This window comes from Motacilla alba, chromosome 13 (assembly GCF_015832195.1).
Source record: "Motacilla alba alba isolate MOTALB_02 chromosome 13, Motacilla_alba_V1.0_pri, whole genome shotgun sequence".
In the NCBI taxonomy this organism is placed as follows: Eukaryota; Metazoa; Chordata; class Aves; order Passeriformes; family Motacillidae; genus Motacilla; species Motacilla alba.
In genome coordinates, this window is record NC_052028.1 from 12191789 (window position 1) to 12210536 (window position 18748).

The following is an 18748-nucleotide window of genomic DNA, read 5'->3' on the forward strand; positions in this document are numbered from 1 at the left end:
GGGAGGTGGAGCTTACAGAGCAGATTCTCTTGGTGGCTGATTTCATTTGGACATCAGGAGATGGATGCTGGAAATCTCCATTTGTTGCCACCTTACACAAAGGATTCACATTATTTACCTTGTTAATTCTGTTTTTAATTAAAATTTCCATTTCTTTTGATTCCAGAGGATACCAGTGAGGGGATTTCCGTGTAAAAAAAGGCTATTTTTGTTTACCTGAGCATCCTGCCCGAGTTCAGTGCACCTCAGTAAAGGTCATCCCTAAACTCAGCCAGGTTTGGCTACAACAATCACCTCATGGTTCTCCTGCATGAAGTGAGGTGCAGGGAAACAGCTCCACTGTGTGAGGGTGGATGTGTGTTCTTCATGCCTGGACCAGGCTGGACACAGAACTGGAAGTGGAGAAGCCACAATGTCAAAAAGAGGCTGGGCTAGCCAAGTGATGGGAAATTTAGTCATATTTCAAGTTTCCATTTTAGATGCTTTACAGCCTTGGAAATTTATTGCCATTATATGGCTTAAATTTCAAACGGCTTTAGAACTAACCTTGGGATCAAAATGTTCTTAGATTTTAATTTTTTCTTCCTCCCTGGGACAAAAATATTTAACTTTGGAAGGAGCAATGCCAAGCTTGTACCTTTTATGAGCCAGTATATTTTTAGCTAAATCACAGCATCTATGCTATCCTTTTTGAAAAAAAATTCTCGTACCAAATACAGGATTTTTTTTTCCTTCAAAAAGAATTTTTGAATAAAAGCAATTTTCCTTTATCACTAAGGAATTAAGCCTCTGTTGGGATCCTTTGATTTCTTCAGTGTACAAAAGGTAGGGCACAGGGGATTTTTAATTTTATGGTTTGTTTGGTATTTCAGAGGCAGTGAACATGAGTGGTTAGATCAGCTGATAGTGGGTCAGAAATCACAACATGTTGTGCAGCTTTTATCAAGTCTTTTAAGTACTCCTTTGCCTTATTAACCCCTTCTGATAGGCTGTTATTTATACTCGACTTTAAAATGGGAATAAATCCTCACAAATGACAAATTCACCAAAAAGCAGTAAAAGATGATAAGTAATTTAAAGCGCAAAAATGAAAGGGGATGATTGGGATTTCTGCATGGACTGGTGCTGTTAAACCACTGCTCCAGCTGCATCTTCTTCAAACCCACCCAAGGTTGGAGAGCTCTCTCTGGGTGACCTGGGGACACCCACACCAGACAAATTCCTCTTCTCAGGAGGAAAGCTGTCCTCTACCAACCTGGACACGTGGATAAAGGAGCATTTTGGGACAATGTGTGTACTGGCATTTTCCACAGTCTGCTTGCTTGCAGATAGCTAGAAGAGGTCAATACCAGGCCAGTAATTTTTTTTTTCTCTGTTCTAAAAATCACTCAAAATGTCAATGTGTTGGTTGGTTATTTGGGGTTTTGGGGCTGGTTTTTGTTTTGGGTTTTTTGGGGATTTAAAAATTATATGAATTGACAGAATTAGATTTTGGTGAAATATTCTGCAAAACAAATGCTGTTTTAACAGGGATTGTTTTCAGAAATGAGATGTATGAAACAGAGCATAATAGCAATAATAATTCAAAACCAGAACTTTGAAAATTGTTTTGGCCAAAGTCTATGGAAATCCTAATGAAAAGAAAAAACCCAGAAAAATGTGAGGCGGGGGCAATTTCCCAGAAGAAAATTGCCACCTTTTAACAGTAAATACTATTACTATACCTATTCTGATGCATACATTTATGTTTTTAATTCAGCAATTATTTAGGCTTCTGTTGCATTCTGTATTTTAATGGCCAATTGATATTTAACTACCTTGTGATTATTAATGCATTTAATTAAGCTTGCTGTTCCTTCCTTACTGGAACAAAGGAATCCTGGACACAGCAACAAAGCCATTTCATCTCCTTGTACAGGACTGAGGCCATTTCAGCTGTATTTTGAAAATCAGGTTTATTCAGTGCTGCTGTGTGAAAGGAAATACAGAATAAAGCCCACTGAAAATTTGAGCCAGGTTCCAGGCACCTGAAAAGGGAAAAAATCTCTGTCTCAGCTGGGAATGTGCTGCTGGTCCCCCTCAGCACCTCCCTTCTGTGCTGCTGGGAGGAATTCTGCTCTGAGTTTAGGGAAGGAGGACTAAAGGGTCAGAATAAAACCCAAGGCACAGCAATGCTTTCTCCACTTGACCTCTGGGTGTCTTTCCCTCATTCCTAAGGGAAACCTTTATTGCAGGAAATTCAATAGAAATACAGCAAATGCAACGGAAACACAACAAATAAGAGTACAGTGAGTCCTTTCCTCTCCCACACTGCTGCTCTTCACTAGAAAACCCTGTGCCTCCACCTGATGGAAAATCTTATCTGACCTGACAGCAGCTGATTTATTTACCAGCTACAAAAGCAAAATCAACAGTTCTGTTGTTGAGGAGGAGAAGATGCTGCTCTAGGAAGGTGATAACCTAGAAAGGGATATTTCTGCATAGAGAATTTTGATTGAGATTTGATTTTTTGAAAGGAGCAGGAAGAAGTTACTTTTGTAGGTGCAGAGGAAGGTCCTGTGAGTAGGCTCTTGGATTTGTGTGACTCTGGAAATGTTTCAGATGTCAGATTTTCTGCGCAGTGGTGCTGGGGAATTGTCCCTACTCAAAGGTGTGTACCAGAAGTGCAGAGTGTTTGTTTTGGACAGGATGTTCTTATTTACTGCTGCTTGTAAAGCCTCTGGCCCAATGGGATTCCCTGCCTTGCTGACATGAAGATGTTCTCACTGTGAATATTCCTGCTGTTCTGCATGCCTGCACCTGCAGTGCTGTTGGGCTGGTGGCAGAAATCAATCAGAGTACCAGTAAAACCCCTGGGTGGAGATCTTCAGAGCTGCCAGCTCCCCTGGGCATCCACCCCCCCGGCAGCTCTGGTAATCTCAGCCTGTAATTATTGTCAGGCAACATTTTGCTGTTGGGAGCAGGTGAGAGTGGCTGGAAGGAGCTGGCCTAAACCCAAGGAATTTATATGCCACCTTATTATCACAGAAACTGTGTCAGGGAATAGATGGGGTGTTTCCTTGCTGCATTTCACCACTTGGGTGACTGAGACACAGAAAAGCCAACAGTCTAACCAGAAATCTCTGTCCATTTGGGAATTTGAATAGAAATGTTCTATATTCCAGGCCAGTGCCCTAACGTGAATCTTTCCTCCCTTGTTATCATGCATTAAGGGAGAGATGGATGATTTCAGTATGTCATTTTCATAGGAAGTGTTGACATTTCATTATTTTCTCCTGTATTCCTATGAAATAATTTCTGCAATTCTTTCTTGTAGTAAATTAGGCTTTTTGGATTTTCATGTTTTTTTAAACAAGATTTTCTTACTGTTTCTATATTAATCCATGCTATTTCCAATTTTAAATTTGTTTTATTGTAATTTTGATTTACACTAAACCAATATTTTAATCCAACCTCATGATTTGTCCCAAATCATAATCTTCAACAAAAATTTTATTTGTGATTGATTTCACAATATGTCCATGTGAAAATAGAAAAGTGGAAGTAATATCAGAGAACTGTCAGCATTCCAAGATAAAATAAAAAGAAAAAAATCCAGAAGTACAAGTTCCCAAAATATCCAGTTGTTTTTTCATTTAAATTGGTATATTACTGAAACATAGAAATCAGTTTTGTGCCAGTAGCTTTCCCACAGTCAATCTGTTGAGATGAAAAGATTGCAGCCAATGTTATCTGAGACTTACTAAACTCACAAAGTAGATACAAAAAAGTAGCAGAAATATTTTCACAGCCATAACCAGAAATTCTCCTACAAAGCCACTGCTATACAAAAGTTTTGAAACAGAGCAAAGATGAACATTAGACAACAAAACTGTTTTTTAGCACTTCTCTTTACCTTGCTCTGCCTTCCTCTCTCACCTTGTAAACCACCTCCACGGAACCTCATCCCTCCTGTTTTTGCAGCAGTGAGCCTGATAGGAAAACAGAGTGAAAATTAATTTAATGTGGATGGGTAATTGTGTCCCACCTTGATTCCTGTGCTGCTTGCAGCTCAGTGCCTTCCAGGAGCGCAGTGAACAGTGTGGCTCACAGCTGGCACGTGTTTGTTTCTGTCCCTCCTCGGGGGAAATCACTTTCAGCTGAGTGATTTGGGAGGAATTCTTTCCAAATATGTGCACACGGGATGCTAAATATTTGCTAGGAAAAGGCCAGCCAAATGAATTTCTCCTGGAGTGGAGGAAAATGGAGTTAGTGAGGATTATTTTGTCTCAGGAGTGAACACTGTAGGAATTAGTTCCTACCTGCACAGAGGTGTGCTGTTGCTGCCACAGATGCAGCATTCCTTTTGGGAGGCTGTCGGGGAACATGGGAGTGTGTCAGGGAACCTGGAGGGGAGGACTCACCCACAGAGAGAGGAGAATATACAGTAATTTAAATGAAAATATTCACTCCTTACTCTGCTTCAGCAGAAGGACTCCAAAGCAGTGCTTGGTTGGCAGGCAAATATCACTCCTGGAGTCCCACTCAGAAAATCAGGATCCAGGTAATTGTGTTCTCAGAACTGCTCCCACGTTATCCAACACACAAAGCAGGAACAGGACGTGTTCCTCCTGAGACACTGAGTCCCCAGGGTGTCCCAGGGCAGAGAATGCCTCATTTTTATTGCCCTGTGTAGAATTTCTGTGTGTTCCCATATGTAGAGCTTTGTCCCTGACAACTGCTGGCATCTGTGTCCCTTTCAGCTGCCCTGTGGGACTCCTGGTTGTGCTCAGTGCATCTCATCTCTGCCTCACTGATTCTGCACTGATCCAGAGGCACAGCCTCCCTGGGAAGGGTTTTCCTGTCCCCTCACCGTGTTGTCTGGAGAGGAAGGAAGGGAGAGAACACCAAGATAAGATGGTGAGCATTTCACTTCTCTGTGTCTCAGCACCCCTAGCAATAAAAATATGTGAAATTTTATCCTTCATTAAACTTTGGGGTTCAATTTGTGACTGTTCATAAGGGCATTATAGAAATGGGGTTTTTTTTTGAGTGTTCAATTAATTAGTATCTTTGAGAAGTATCACAGCTCTGAGCTGGGTTTGCTACACATTCAGGTTTGTACCCCATTTCCTACATTTACATGTAGGAATAAAACATTTACAGGCACCTTAAGCACTGTTTTCTTACACCAGTGTTTTTGTTTAGGATACAAAACAGATTGGGGTGACAAATTTTACTGCCTTCTGAATAACCTCATATAGAGTTGAGCATCTTAACAGTACAAGTTCTTCTCCAGGAAGCTTGTCTCTGGACAGTGCACTCTGTAATGGAACAAATAATTAAATTCAGCAGGTTTGGGTGAAAAATACAATCAAAATGAAGGTGATTTCTTCTTTATGTAACTTTACTGCCTTTCCTTGCCCAACACCTGCTTGTTGCTGTTGTACTGAGTCCCTGCCTGGCTCTTTGTGCTCTCCTGCCCCTGGTCCAGAGCATCACTCTGGGTTCCCAGGAGGGCTTCAGGCTCAGGAGAAACTGCTGTGTGGGGAGAGGACTGCCAAAACAAACCCTCTGGTGCCTCCTTGGAGGGGAATTAAAGGTCACAGGCAGCTCTTGGGAAGGGATGAGTAGCATGAAGGATTGGCACCTTCACCTGCTGCTTTCTGTGAAACACTGGACACCCAATTCTAAAGTGAGCATGACTGGTGAGGGTTTTGCCCTAAAACAGGCTCTGTTCCCGTCCATGGAGGAGCCATGGCTGTGTGCAGGGTTCTGCTGGCCGTGTGCAGAGTCTTTTTGGGAAGACTTTTTGGGAAGACTTTTGTGCCTGTTTTTGGGAAGGCTGAGTGGTTTCGTGGTGTGGGAGAGCTGCTGCTCCCTTTCCTTTGCTCTGTGACTTTCATGCATCCACACAGACAGCTCTGTTCTCTAACCAGCTTTCCCAAAAATTGGAAATGAGCTAGAGGGGAAATTAAAACTGTCAGCTTACCCTCAAATGCCCTGTGAATATGATACTTTTTTTTTTTTTTTTTAATAAAAGCTCTTCTAGAGGTAACGAACAATAATCTATCTTTCTCCAGGCTATTGACTTTCCTGTAGAGAACAATGCAGAACAGTGTCCTTCCTGCAGCAGCCACAGAGGCTGTTAAACACCACCTCCTGGGAGGACCTTGTTCTCATCTAAGCATGATGCTTTTCTGACTAATTTAAATTTATCCTTATTCAGCTTCATTGCTGTCAGGGCTGCTCCTCAAAATAGAACCTTTTCCATAGGTGAAAGTCTCCAAATGCTGGTCTGGAAGGAGGCAGACTTATGCCAGATTTTTAAAGTTATCTATTTAAAATTCCACTTTAAAAATTAATATAGGTTAGTTTTAAGATGATGTTTTTATATGATGTGGCTTTTAGGCAAGGAATTTCTTTTTTGCTTATGTTATTCCCTCTCTTTCTATATCATTCTGTGCAAGTATCCCTTGGAATCCAACGTGGCAGGATAATATTAACCTTGCTTTGTGGATGTCTTCAGAGCTGATGTCATGGTAGCCTCTCTGTGAGAGATCTAAAAGTAATTTTTGATGTTTAATGTGATTAATTTTCTTCTTTTCAATAATTTTGTAAAGGATGGTCTCACAGATTTCTGTTATGTTCTTTGTAGAAATCTTTCCTTTGATGTGTCCTCTGTGTTAGAACATAGGGTTCTGCAGCAAGGCTGGTTTGGTTTGATTCTAAACATTTCTCTGCTTTTATTGACACTGAGGTCAATCAAAAGACTCAATGTTAGGAGAAGAGATATTATTTTCCTTGTACAACAACAGAGGCATCATGAGAGAATTCTGGTGTCCCCTCTTGAGCCCAGGGTGGTCCCAGCCCTGTCCTGCCAGTCTGTTGCCACCTCCCAGCTGCTGCTCAGCCTCCCTCAAGGTGCCACCATCTGCAGCTGCTGGGGAGCTGAGTGTGGAGTCAGGGGAAGAGAACTCACCCTGACTCTGACTTTCCTTCCGGGAAAAGGGAGGAGTCAGAGGGGCAGAAGAAGCAGTGATGGCTGCAAGGCTGAGTCGTTTTCCAAAGGATTCTGTGAGACATCAGCTGCTCTGAAAAAGCAGCAGCTGAGAACAATTCTGCTGCAAAACGGACTTATTTCTGATACCTTCAATGAGGAATTGTGATGTGCTGTGATAAAAATTGTTGGGTTGGTTTCTGGGCAAGCTTGGCTAGTCATGCACCATTGTCTGTCCAGTCTCTGTTGGCTTTGGGATTTTTGCATCATCCTTCCCATGTTAATAAATGAACTGTAACATCCATAAAACTTTTCTGAAACAAATCTGGGATTAGCCTAGTTCAGGGAACATCTGCATCAGTGGTGCTGTGCCCTGTGCACTGAGAAGATGCCAGGAGCTGTCTTTGTCATGCACTGGCTGTTGAAAGAAGTGATGGGGTCACCATCCTTGGAGGTGTTTAGAAGGTATGGAGATGTTCTAGTGGCTGTCTTGGCAGTACTGGGTTAACAGCTGGACTTGAGGATATTTAAGATCTTTTCCAACCTGGGCAATTGTATGTTTCTAAACTGGTGTTCTGGGCTTGGTTTAAAACCCTGACTAAGCTTAATCTATGTGTCCAGTTCCTATCTGCTGTGTGGTTATTTAGATGAAAATGTCCTCCTCTTGCTTTCCAGGCCCTCTTTCCTTCTTCTCTTACTGATGCTCTTGACCTGAGTTCCTTGCATGCTCCTCTTCAATCTACCAAGGTGCAAAATTTGCAAAATTATCTACTGCCTCCAATCCCAGCCTTCTCCCATCTGTGGGATGCTCCCTCCATTTCTGTCTGGTGAGTCTCTTGCCTTTCCCATTCAAATAGTTCTTTAAAAAGTCATAATACCTATGCAAGTAGGTGGGTGGGTCCCAGGGAAATCCACTTTGGGAGTAGTAAAACAAAATGTATTTTGTGCATTCAGCATTTTCTTCACTGAATTGAAGGGAAAGAAATAAAATAAAAGAATTATTAGCTTCTTGTCTGTAAAGTTTGGAACAAGCTGAGATGCCCAACTTCAGTGTGGACTAAATCTCTAAAGAATTTGAGAGAAATCATTAATGACATGGTTTGTGTGAAAGGCCAAAGAGAACTTGCCACGTGCATGCAGATCACCCAAGCTGCAGTGGGCACTGCCCTGCCCAGCACCTGGAGGACCCTGGGGGTCAGTGCTGGCTGAAATACTGGTTCCTTCCCTACCTTTTGTTTGTCATAAGGGTAAAAAGCAGAGAGAACACGGGCTTTGGGCTGGAGACAATTTCTTTTTAGTGCTGGATGTGCAAATACTGAGCTGCTACACAAGGAGGGTGTGATGTGCTGCTTGTCTGAGGTGTTTACATTCCCTGTATGTGTGATACTCAAAGCTACAGAAACCTGCCCATGTGAATTGTCTGGGCAGCTGCTGTGGAGCTGATACAACTGTCATAACTTCATATAAACTTGTCTCAGATGTGCCAAACTGTCAGCACTAAAGAACACCCTGGGCCAGCTCTTAGAGGGTCCAGCAATTTCTTCTGGCTTAGGCAGTACCCGGGAAGTTCTGGTTTTGCCCTGCTGACTTCTGAAGATGAGAGTTTTGATTCTCAGTAGCATCTGGACCTCTCTTACATCCAGCTGGTGTGGGAAACTTATTAACCTTTGCTGAGCAGAGTTTGCTTTTTGAAAAATGGATCAAAAGAACATGTTTTGATACATTAAAAAATGCATGTCATAAAACTGCTGTTTCTGTGCCTGCCAAAGCCAAGAGCTGCTCAGGCGTGAGAAAGAGCAAAGAGAAAAAAAGCCAATAAAACCTATCCAAGCCTAACAGAAATATTAGGAAAGGAGATGAAAGACAACCACCTGGGATGCCTATGAAACAACTGATTTTAATCCCCTGCTGGTGCTGCATGTTTCCTGAGAAAGGGAATTTATAGATGAAGGAAAGATTGCATGGATAATGTGCTTGGTCAGTGCTTGTAACCCTCAGCCTGGGGCCAAGAAATCCTGAAAGGCAAAGAATGATGCTTTTTTTTGTATCTATCAGGAATTCCCCTATTTCTTGCATGTCCTCTGAAGATCTGATAGTTCTTTAGGGAAGGAGTGTTGGCCTCCAGTCATACAGAAAGGAGGCAGCAAACATGCACAGGGAGGAAGGGCTATGGACTTAGGAGCTGCTCAGTCTTTGGAGAATGTAGCTGAAAGAAATTTATAACTGCTTGGAGAGACTGGGAAGATCTTGGAAATGGTAGCACCACCTTCATGCTGCTAAGATAAAGCTTGTAATACAGTGGGCTCGTGAAAACCTTCAGGATTTATCCTTATGCAGCAGTATGAGTTTGGACAGGGGCCAGGATGCCATCTGCAAGTGTCCAACAAAAATCCAAAACACTTTATAGAATAGATATTGCCCTCCCTCCACTCCCCAGCAGCAGCTCCAGCCAAGTGGGAATGGAGGAATTTCATAAGATTAGAGGGCTACAGGCTGCAAGCAGAGAGCTAACCTTGTCTGCCTCTAAAGCCAGGGGTATAATCTCTAAATTAAATTTACATGATTTATCACATCCAGGAAGATTGGTGAAACAACCACAAAAAGTAGAGGAGAGGGGAACAGATGATGGCCATTGGACTGGAGGGGTTTTGTCTTGTCAGTGGTAAAATGCACAACTGAAACCACTGAAATGGGATTAGTAGTGGGTCCCCAAACCAAATTGTACTGAAACACAGAGGTGCTTAATATATTGTTTGCAAAATGCAATATCTCAGGACAGAGACCCATCTGTTGTCACGGAGGAATCAGATGGAAAGTGCATTAAAAGTTGGAATTAGTCCCCACTGGGAGATCAGCACTGAGTCATGGTGATATATGGGATCTGTGCAAAGGGAGGAGACACAATATTGTCCCTATGATTTATGCATTGCAGGCACTGCCACTTTCTCCAGCATTCCTGCTCTGTTGCCTGCAGACAAGCAAAGAGAGGGTCCCCCTGGCTCCTTTGCAGTCTCCTTGTGCTGGGGGTTTAGTGGTGGGGCAGCTCTGTTAGGATGGGGAAATGTGTGTGAAAAGCAAGGAGAAACCCACACAAAATGCAAAGGCCAACAGAAGCTGGCCCAGGAGAAGAAACAGCAGATTTGAGTAATTTTATTCACTTGGTGAATAATGCCTTAATGTAGAGTCAAAACATAGAAGGATGATTTGTTTAAGCATCTCAAGTATGTTCCTTCTTCACAGCCAGCTTCCATGACATCCATTAAGGGCCCTGTAAATGTGAATCTGTGGAGAACAAACTGGGAATTAGGGCTGTGCAAGACCAGGCTGCCTTTGGAACAGTGTGGATCTGCAACCAGGCTCAGTCCATGGGTGGAGAAGAGCTAAAACCATGTTTGTCTGTATAGGTAAAATAAGAATTAGACCCAGGACAGCTGCAGCTGCTGAGCCTGTGGGGCTCCCAATAAAACTCACCCTGTTTTTCCTTCTGTCATGCCCAGCACACCCCGGTGCTGCTCAGCTGTGCAGGCCTGGCTTTCATCCAGCCAAGTCTCTGGTTTTACTTTGCTGCTTTTCCAGTAACAGCTACAGCTAGGACAGGGATAAAGCCACATCTTGAAAACCTCCCCTGCACACCTTGCAAAGGGACTGATTAAAGCTTTCTTGTTCTCCCTGGAAATCTGGGTGCCTCCTAGGGAAGAGCTGTGAAATCGTTTCCCTTGTTAACTGCAGGGATCTCCTTGGAAATCCTATCATATTTCATTTTTATTACCTGTTACTGGAACTATCCAGGTGGCTTATTGGAGAACACTTGTCAAAAAAATGTAGCCTTCTTCTTTTATTAGGAATAAATGAAATTTACCTCATAACCCAGTCTCCTTCTAAAATAACTATAGATCCAGGCAAAAAGGAATTGAAGATATCATATTTTCTTAATTTATTGCATTAGCATTCATCATCTTTCCTTGTATTTTTCCATTTTTTTTTCTTTTTTCTTAAATAAACCCCATGGTATTTAAAGGCTAATAAAGACCATTTTGTTTTGTTTTTGCTGAGTTTTGCTGGTTGGTTGAAGCTGGCACATGGCCAGGCTCACATCCACATAGTCTCTGTTAGAACTTGGTGGGGTGCCACTCCAAGGAGACACCTCATTAAATTCGTGTTGGCAAATGTTTGTCACCTTCTCAGGAGCTCTGCAGTGATTAAGGTTGAGATTTTCCTCACCTCATCTCTGAGCCAGTTCCTGGATCCATGCTAACAGGCATTTTCACAGGTAGCCAGAATTACTTGCCCTCTAAAATGTGTTTCTCTCTCTCTGCTGTTCAGGGAGCCTGGATGAAAGGCCCAGGTTACACACTTCATTTCTAGATGCTTAAAATGAGATTAATTCCATTCTTCAATTCCTTCAAAACTATTTATTTGATTTTTCTTCCCTGCTGCCTGTGGCAAGAGTGTTTCAGATCAGTTCTTCCCTGCACAGAGAGATCCTCGCTCAATTGCTCCAAGGCTTGACCTTTCCTGAGCTTTTTCATTTATGCCACTTGCTTCCCACATTTGACATAGCCCTAAACTGTTTCATATCATCTCATGAATTCTCTTTAGAGTTATGTTTTCCCTTGGTCACCTCTGAGTCTCCTCTCTCCCAGTGAATACAGGTCATGCTTGCCCAGTGCTTCTGTGTGAGGAGCCAAGCTGCTGAATCAGTCTTGTATTGCCTGAACTCCTTCCTTCCTCACAGCAACATCTCCTGGGCCAAGCTCTGCCTTGCTTGGAATGTGACAGACAGGGAGAGGAAGGACACGAGGAAATTGTTTTTCCTTGGCAGAGGCTCTTGTGCTGGAAGAGCCCTGGTGCAGCTGAAAGTCTCTAGAGATGGAAGGTTGCTGAAGGCCATGCAGGAGCTCGGTGAAGGGGGTTTGTGCCAAGATTTATATGGTGGGAACTTTTGGGCAAAATGGAATAGATTCATTGCTCTCTGGCTTTCCCTGGTTTGTTTTTTTTTTTTTTGTATTTTTTTGTTGTTGTTTGTTGTTGTTTTTTGTGGATTTTTGTTTGTTTGTTTGGGTTTTGTCATTGCTTATTGTGGGTTTTTTTCCTCCCCTAAAACAAACATTTGGGACCCTCAGGCACACTGGAAAAAAGGCTGGACGTTTGGTGAGCAGCTTCCAGGCCACATATACATATTACCGATCTAGTTACCCTGAAATTCCCTTTCCTGTTATCTGGGTTGTTTCTTCAGCTTGGGCACCAGAATGCTGTGGAGGGAAGGGCCATAAAAGCAGAGCATGGCATTGCCGAAATGGCACAGTTGTGAGATGTGCTGTAGCTTGGGACTGGTTTTGTGTAAATCACTTATCCAGCACTGAGTATTGCACAAAGTGGAGCATCTTGATCACGCTCTCAGTTCACTGCTTGCTGAAATCTAGCCCTGTGCCTTCACATGCTCTCAGGAGCTTTTAGCTGAGGCACACACAGAGCCTTGGGACAGCAGCGTGAGGAAGGCTGACATGAGAGGGCATTGGATTTTTGAGGAAAAAACTGATGAAGAAATGGGAGGGGGGAGAAGCTCTTTAACATTCTGGGCTTGCTCAGATACACAGAGAGGAATTCCCTCTGGTGAGGGATGGGGTGGACCCATCCTGCCCCACTGCAGCTTGTCCCTGCACTGTCCCTGCCTGTTCCTGAGCCCTCCAGGCTGAGGCTTGCAGTGCATCCACCTCTTCAGCTCTGTCTGTGCTGCTGGAGCCAGCACAGGTTGTGTCTGCCAGAGCTGGGTGATCTTGCTCTGAGAGGGGAAAAATATCCACTGTAAACCTCACCCAGAACATCACTGATCTGGAAGAACAACTCACAGGAACCAGGAGAATGAATGATTTATCAAAGGTAGTTTTGACCCTTGCCAGGGTCGTATTAAACACCTTCTTTCTTGCTGGCTGGCTGGCTGGACAGACTGGGCATGTTGATATACGTTTTCCCCATCTTATTCTCCATTATCTGAGCCACAGCGAGAGAGTTTAAGTCTTTGAAAATGTGTTGGGTTAAGCTCAGAGGAAAGGAAATATGCAGAAAGACGGTGTGCTCTGCTGTTGTAGTGCAGGCCAAGTGGTTTGTGGCAATTTTAGTGGGAATTATTTATTTCTCAGTCTGATGTGGAGAATCTGCTCTGATCCCTCACCTGCAATGGAGCTGCATGTAGGCAGGTTTTGGTTAGCTTCCATTAAAAATATGATTGTTTTTAGCTGGGGGGTGCACTAGGAGCTGTTCCCCAGGGACAGGTTGGGTTCCCCACTCCTTGGAAACTTCACATCCAAAGCTGATATCTCCCACCTCAAGTTCAGCCTACCAAATTTTGATTCCAAAGCATCTACGGTACCCTCCAGACAACCTCCCATTTCAGTCTGGAGAGCCTGACAGGCACCTGCACAGGGCTGAGGCCTCAGATTTAAAAGATGTGTATGTGACACTTGGGGACATGGTTTAGTGATGGCCTTAGCAGTGCTGGATCAATGGCTTGGACCCAAAGAACTTGAAGATTTTTTTCCAGCCCAAATGATTCTATGATTCTGAATGAACCTATAATTCTTTGTGGAATTTCCAGCCTTTTACTGCCGTGAGTGGGAAGGGGAACCTAATATTTCCCACCTCAGGAGGGGAGTGTCCCTTGCCCTGAGTTATCAGGGTGACAGTGCCCTTTGTACCATAAGCTTCTTAACTTCACAGTGGGGTAGTAAGGAAACACTACATTTTGTCTAAAGAAAAACCTTCGAATCTGCCAAATACTTGTGAGACAACAAAATCTGCAAATTTTCTGGAATGTGGCTGACTTATGGCTGCTTTGTGGGTATAATTTTCTCTGCTTGCTGGTCCTAAGCTTTATTTGCTTTGGGAGAATACCACTGTGAGTGTTTTGGTGTGACATTTACGGTTTCCCTCATGCAAATTGGCCCAGCAGCAGCCCAGGGACAGCAGACCATGAACTTGTAAGGGCTGGCAGGAGAGTGTACAGGGAGGTCAATAAGGGGGTGTGATTTCTCCTCCCTGCAGAAGGGGAGCTGCATCAGTGGCTGTGGAAGGATGCTCTGGAGAGCTGATGCAGAATTGTTTGTGTTTTGTTTCAGCTGCCCTTTTTTTCCAGCTACATCAAACTGGTATTTTGGGGCTACGCTGCTTAGTTTCAAGCCTCGAGGCATTTTTCTTTCTGAGTGATGCTATTTAGTTCATTGGTTTTTTTTGTCTCTGTGGTTTTTTTTAAGAAAAGTGGTGAGGATATCTATCGTTCCTGTCTTCTGTTTCCCTAGACCCTTACACAAATTTGTAATTTGTGTAATTCAGGTTTTTTGAAAGAGGAAAGGAAGAGAAACCACATTTTGGATCAGAATTTGAGGATCTATCTAGAAAAAAAAATATTTTGGCAGAGGGAAAATCAAGTTCTATAATTGCAATTGATTTTTGAGGTTCGCCATGGAGTTTGCAATGCAGTGTAGATTTGAGAGCAAGGAAAAAAGAGGCGCAGTAGGCACGATGAGACAGTGAGCACTGTCGAACCTGGTGGTGCAGTGTGAGGTGAGATACCGCAATCCTCTGAAGAGGTGCAGGTGCTAATTCCAATATCTTGGAGGAAGGTGCACTATGCAGCAAGAGCTGGCACTGCTTTTGTGTTTGGCTAAATGTGGCACTGATTTATCTCAGGAAGGAGTTTCGTGCAGCAGGGCACTGTAGGGGGACGATTGCTTGTGATTTACTCGTGCCAAACTCGCTTTGAGTTTTATTTTTAAAAAGCCTGTGTAGTCTCTTTTTCCTGCCTCTCTCTGCCGTGCTGAGCAGCACTAAATGCTGCTTGCCACTGAGGACGTTTAAACTAATTTTTCCAAAGTGCTGACGAAGCAGGACACACTTTTATTGCTGTCATAACACCGCTCAAGCTCTCTGCCTTGATTGCGTTTGTAAAACACCGACCTTAATAAGCTCTCACCCCCAGGAGCAGTGGGTGCACCCTGGGTGACAGCCCATCTGCTGCTTGTCCTGCTGGCCAAAATGACTTCATTACCAGGCAGGCTGAGGGGAGAGAGGGGCTGGCAGCTCGGCTCTGCTGTACCTACTGCTTTGCTGCTGCCCCGTTGGAGCCCGTGGTGCGTGCCAGGGTATTTGGCAGGAGCTGGTGCTCCTGCCGGGAGAGTCTCTGGTGGCCCAGCACCATCCTGCCAGTGGGCACGCTGCTCTTTGCGTGGCAGCACATTTGCACGCTGCTGTGGGACCCAGAGTGAGGCAGCAAGGGGAGGAGAGGGGCAGGGCAGGCTGAGGGAAACAGGCAACTCAAGCCCATCTTTGCCTGCCAAGCAAATGTGAAAAAACCTTTTCAGCTAGCTGCCCTCGGCAGCATGGCAAGAAAAAGTTGGAAGTTTGGGGTCTGTAGGAGCGACGGGGATAGGATGGACAGAGATGAGAGCTCTCTGAAGCCAGGTCTGGGAATTTGGGGTTTGTTGCAAAGGGCCTGGGTGCAGGGGCCCTGCTGGGAGCTGCCAGCCACAGCTCGGAGCAGGCCCCAGAGAGGGAGAGACAGGGAAAGAGAGTGGGAAAGAAAAGGAAGGCAAGAGCATGGTAAAGAGGATGAGAGACAGCAGGAGAGCAAAGAATAAAAGCAAGCAGAAAAAAAAAAGTGAAGTTCCCGTTACAATACAATAAATCATCTTCTGTGCTGAATATTCTAATTCTCACTAGCCAATCTAGTACAAGATACAAATCCTATAGCATTTACATACAGCCTATAAGAATCATTACACTACCATACTGTGTTACATTTTAAACCCTAAAAACTGCTCTTTGGGCCCCTTCTGCCAAGCTTGTAGGGTCTGCTCTGACCCTTGGACCTGTCTGCAAGCAGAGGGTATTGTTTCATCAGAAGGGGATTACCTTCAGCCAGCCATACTATGGTTTTCCAGTTGTTCAGTAACTAAGGCTTGATGTCTCAAATCTTGCTTTCACTTCAATCTCGCTTATAGTTTCCATATTCTCAAAATCTTTTGCCAGGCAATCATATTTATAAGGCTTTCCTGTTTCATCTTCCCCAACAGGGACCCCGCTCCAGACCCAGCAATAACACCCTGTGTCTATTTCTGATGCGTGTCAAGCTGTGCCAGGGGAGGTTCAGGTTGGACATCAGGAAGAATTTCATCCCTGCAAGGGTGGTTGAGCATTGGAACGGGCTGTCCAGGGAGGTGCTGGAGCCACCATCCCTGGAGGTGTTCAGGAAATGACTGGATGTGGCACTGAGTGTTATGGTTTAGTAGCATGGAAGGGCTTGGTTAAAGGTTGGACTCAATGAACTGGGAGGTCTTTTTCATCCTTAAGATTCTGTGTAGAGCAACACTGTGTGCTACCCAGCAGAGACTGGACACACATCCTGGCACTGTGCAGTCCAGTGCTGGGGACAGCCAGCTGATCCTCACCCAAAGCAGTCCAAATCAGCACTGTCTGTCTCTCTCTTGTGAAGAAGAGGCAATTGTGCAGTCAGGTTCCAATCTGTAGCCTGTAGTGCACTGTCACAGGCAGGAGAGATGTCTCTTCTCTGAGCTGAAAAGAATTTGAGCCAAGTTCTCTTTGATCTCCTGACCAAATCTGCAAATTTGCCTCAGCTCCAACCTGGGGCACCTGCAAGTCAAAGCCAGCCTTCAGCTCCTGTCCCCTGGGTTTGACCTGCAGCTACAACAGCACTCCGGACTTTGGTTCTCCTGAAAATACACAGTCTGTCCAACCCCAAGCTCCTCTCTTTCTCCCTCTTGCACCCTGGACTCCTCTCAGCCTCTCAGCCCTGCATTGCACCTGCTGCAGCCAGAAGCTGCTCTGGAGGCAGGGATCCCCCCGAGCAGGCTCTGGAGCAGTTCCTCTGGCAGCTGCAGCCTCCCTGTGCACATTCACAGTGGCAGCTCAGTCACCACAGCCAGGGGCCCTGCTATTTCAGTCCTGGCCTGGGTCTGGGAAGACTCTGGTGGCAGATTGTGTTGTGATTCAGTAATAATGATAAAGGTTGGGTGTTCACGGAGCTGTGCATGCTTACAGCTGACTTAACAGCAGCTAATTAATTTTCCCAGTGTTGTGATTCACTGGGGCAGCATTTTCTCCAACTAATACCCTCTCCAAAGCTTTGTCCTGTCAAAGACACTGACACAGGATGATAGCAGACATCCCTGTTCTCACCCCCTGCTTACACCCCCTCTTTGCTTCTTCCTGTTCCTTGGTCTATTTTTTGGGTCCAGATGAATATGGAAATGGCCCCTGAATGAAAGAAAAATAGACTCTACTAAGTCTTGCTGGGGTTTTTATGTGAAGCATCTCCTGCCTTATGTTCTGCCTCTCCCTCTCAGCATTTCTTGGTTAGGATGTTGTGCCTTCTAGTCATGTCTTGATGAGATTTAGACAGGGCACTGAGTCTTGTTAGGGAATCAAATACTGGGGGTAGCAATTGAAGCTTTTTGGCAATTTGCTTTCAAATATCTTGGCAGCAGGAATAATTTACAGCTAATGAAATATATGGAGAGGAAAGAGGAGGTCATGTCTCAGGCTGGAAAAGGCAGCTTATGTCATTTGCTCAACACTGGGGTTAAGACAATCTGGCTGTCCCAGAGAAGAAAATGCCATGGGATTCTTCTCCCTTCTCTCTCTTTGACGTAGGCACTCACTTGGGCTGCAAGAGGTGTTGAGGCATATCTGGGCTGAGTGGGGCTCTGCTGGGGCTGGATAAGTGAGGGGAAAAAAGAAAATCTTGGTGGCACAGATTTTCTTTGCCATTAAAAAAACCCCTCATGACAGCAAAAACCGTGTAGGTTTGCAGAGTCATTGCAATATTTGTACAGGTGTCAGCTATCCCTGGCCTTTGTCTGGTTATGAGAGGGAGCAGTGGATTGCATCTCTGAACTTCCTCCATCCTCCCCAGATCCCATGGTGGCAACCTTACCGGCTAAGGAAGCACAGAATTGATATTTTTGACTTGTCAATGTTCTTGTCCAGTGTTTTTTATCCTGCTCTCTCTCATTGCACTCCACTGCGGTTGTTTTATTTTTGCTTCGCTTGATTTCCGCCTCTTCTCCTTTGTGGCATGACCTTTCCACATCTTTAAGTTCATGGTCTTCATTCTGTGTGTTTGATACAGTCTTAAGCAGTTTGGTAGTTTCTTTTCCTCCCTCAGTCCCTCTGGAATAGATATCACTCAGTCGGGTCATAATTTCTTCTCCTTCTGTAGATTCCAGCTCCACTTTTCCACCCTGCTGTTGTAACTAAGGTCCCTCAGTCCCAGGCTAACTCCCTGGATCCCTGTCACAAGCTCTGCAGGCCTTTGTAGAGATCCTTTTCAGCAGCTAAATGCATTTTCTGAAATTCTCCCTCTCTCTCTGCTGTTGCTGAAGCTTTGTTGGTGAGTTCAGCCTCACACCCTGGATGTCTGAGCAAGGTGAATAGGAGCTTTTTCATCCCTGTCTCTAAGCCCAGGGAAATGGTCTGGTGAGAAATGGAGATGTTTTCTCCAGTATCAATGCCACAATCCTGCTGCCACCCGGGATTTTGCTTTTGGAGGAGGCGAGAGCCAAGGCAGGTGCTCCTTTACTGTATTTTGGTTTGTGCCCTGTGCCTCTTCTCCTGACTCTGGGCACCACTGAGGAGAGTTTGGCCCTGCCATCTGTATTTTCTCCCTCAGACATCAAAACACATGGATAAGGTCCCCCTGAGTATTCTCTTCTCCAGGCTAAAGCACCCCAGCTCCCTCAGCCTTGTGCATGAAGT

At 44.5% G+C, this 18748-nt stretch overlaps 1 long non-coding RNA gene across 3 annotated transcripts in view; it reads left to right on the top strand.

Moving 5' to 3' along the window:
* The window catches only part of LOC119706381, a 142046-nt gene that overhangs the window by 23750 nt on the left and 99548 nt on the right, over positions 1–18748 (top strand). The window contains exons 1-2 of one of the 3 annotated variants that reach the window (XR_005258521.1): positions 4794–4899; positions 7655–7806. This is a non-coding gene — a long non-coding RNA (uncharacterized LOC119706381). Of the gene's footprint in view, positions 1–4793; positions 4900–7360; positions 7445–7654; positions 7807–18748 lie in introns of those variants that run through there. The other 2 variants (XR_005258520.1, XR_005258519.1) reach the window with 2 other exon arrangements.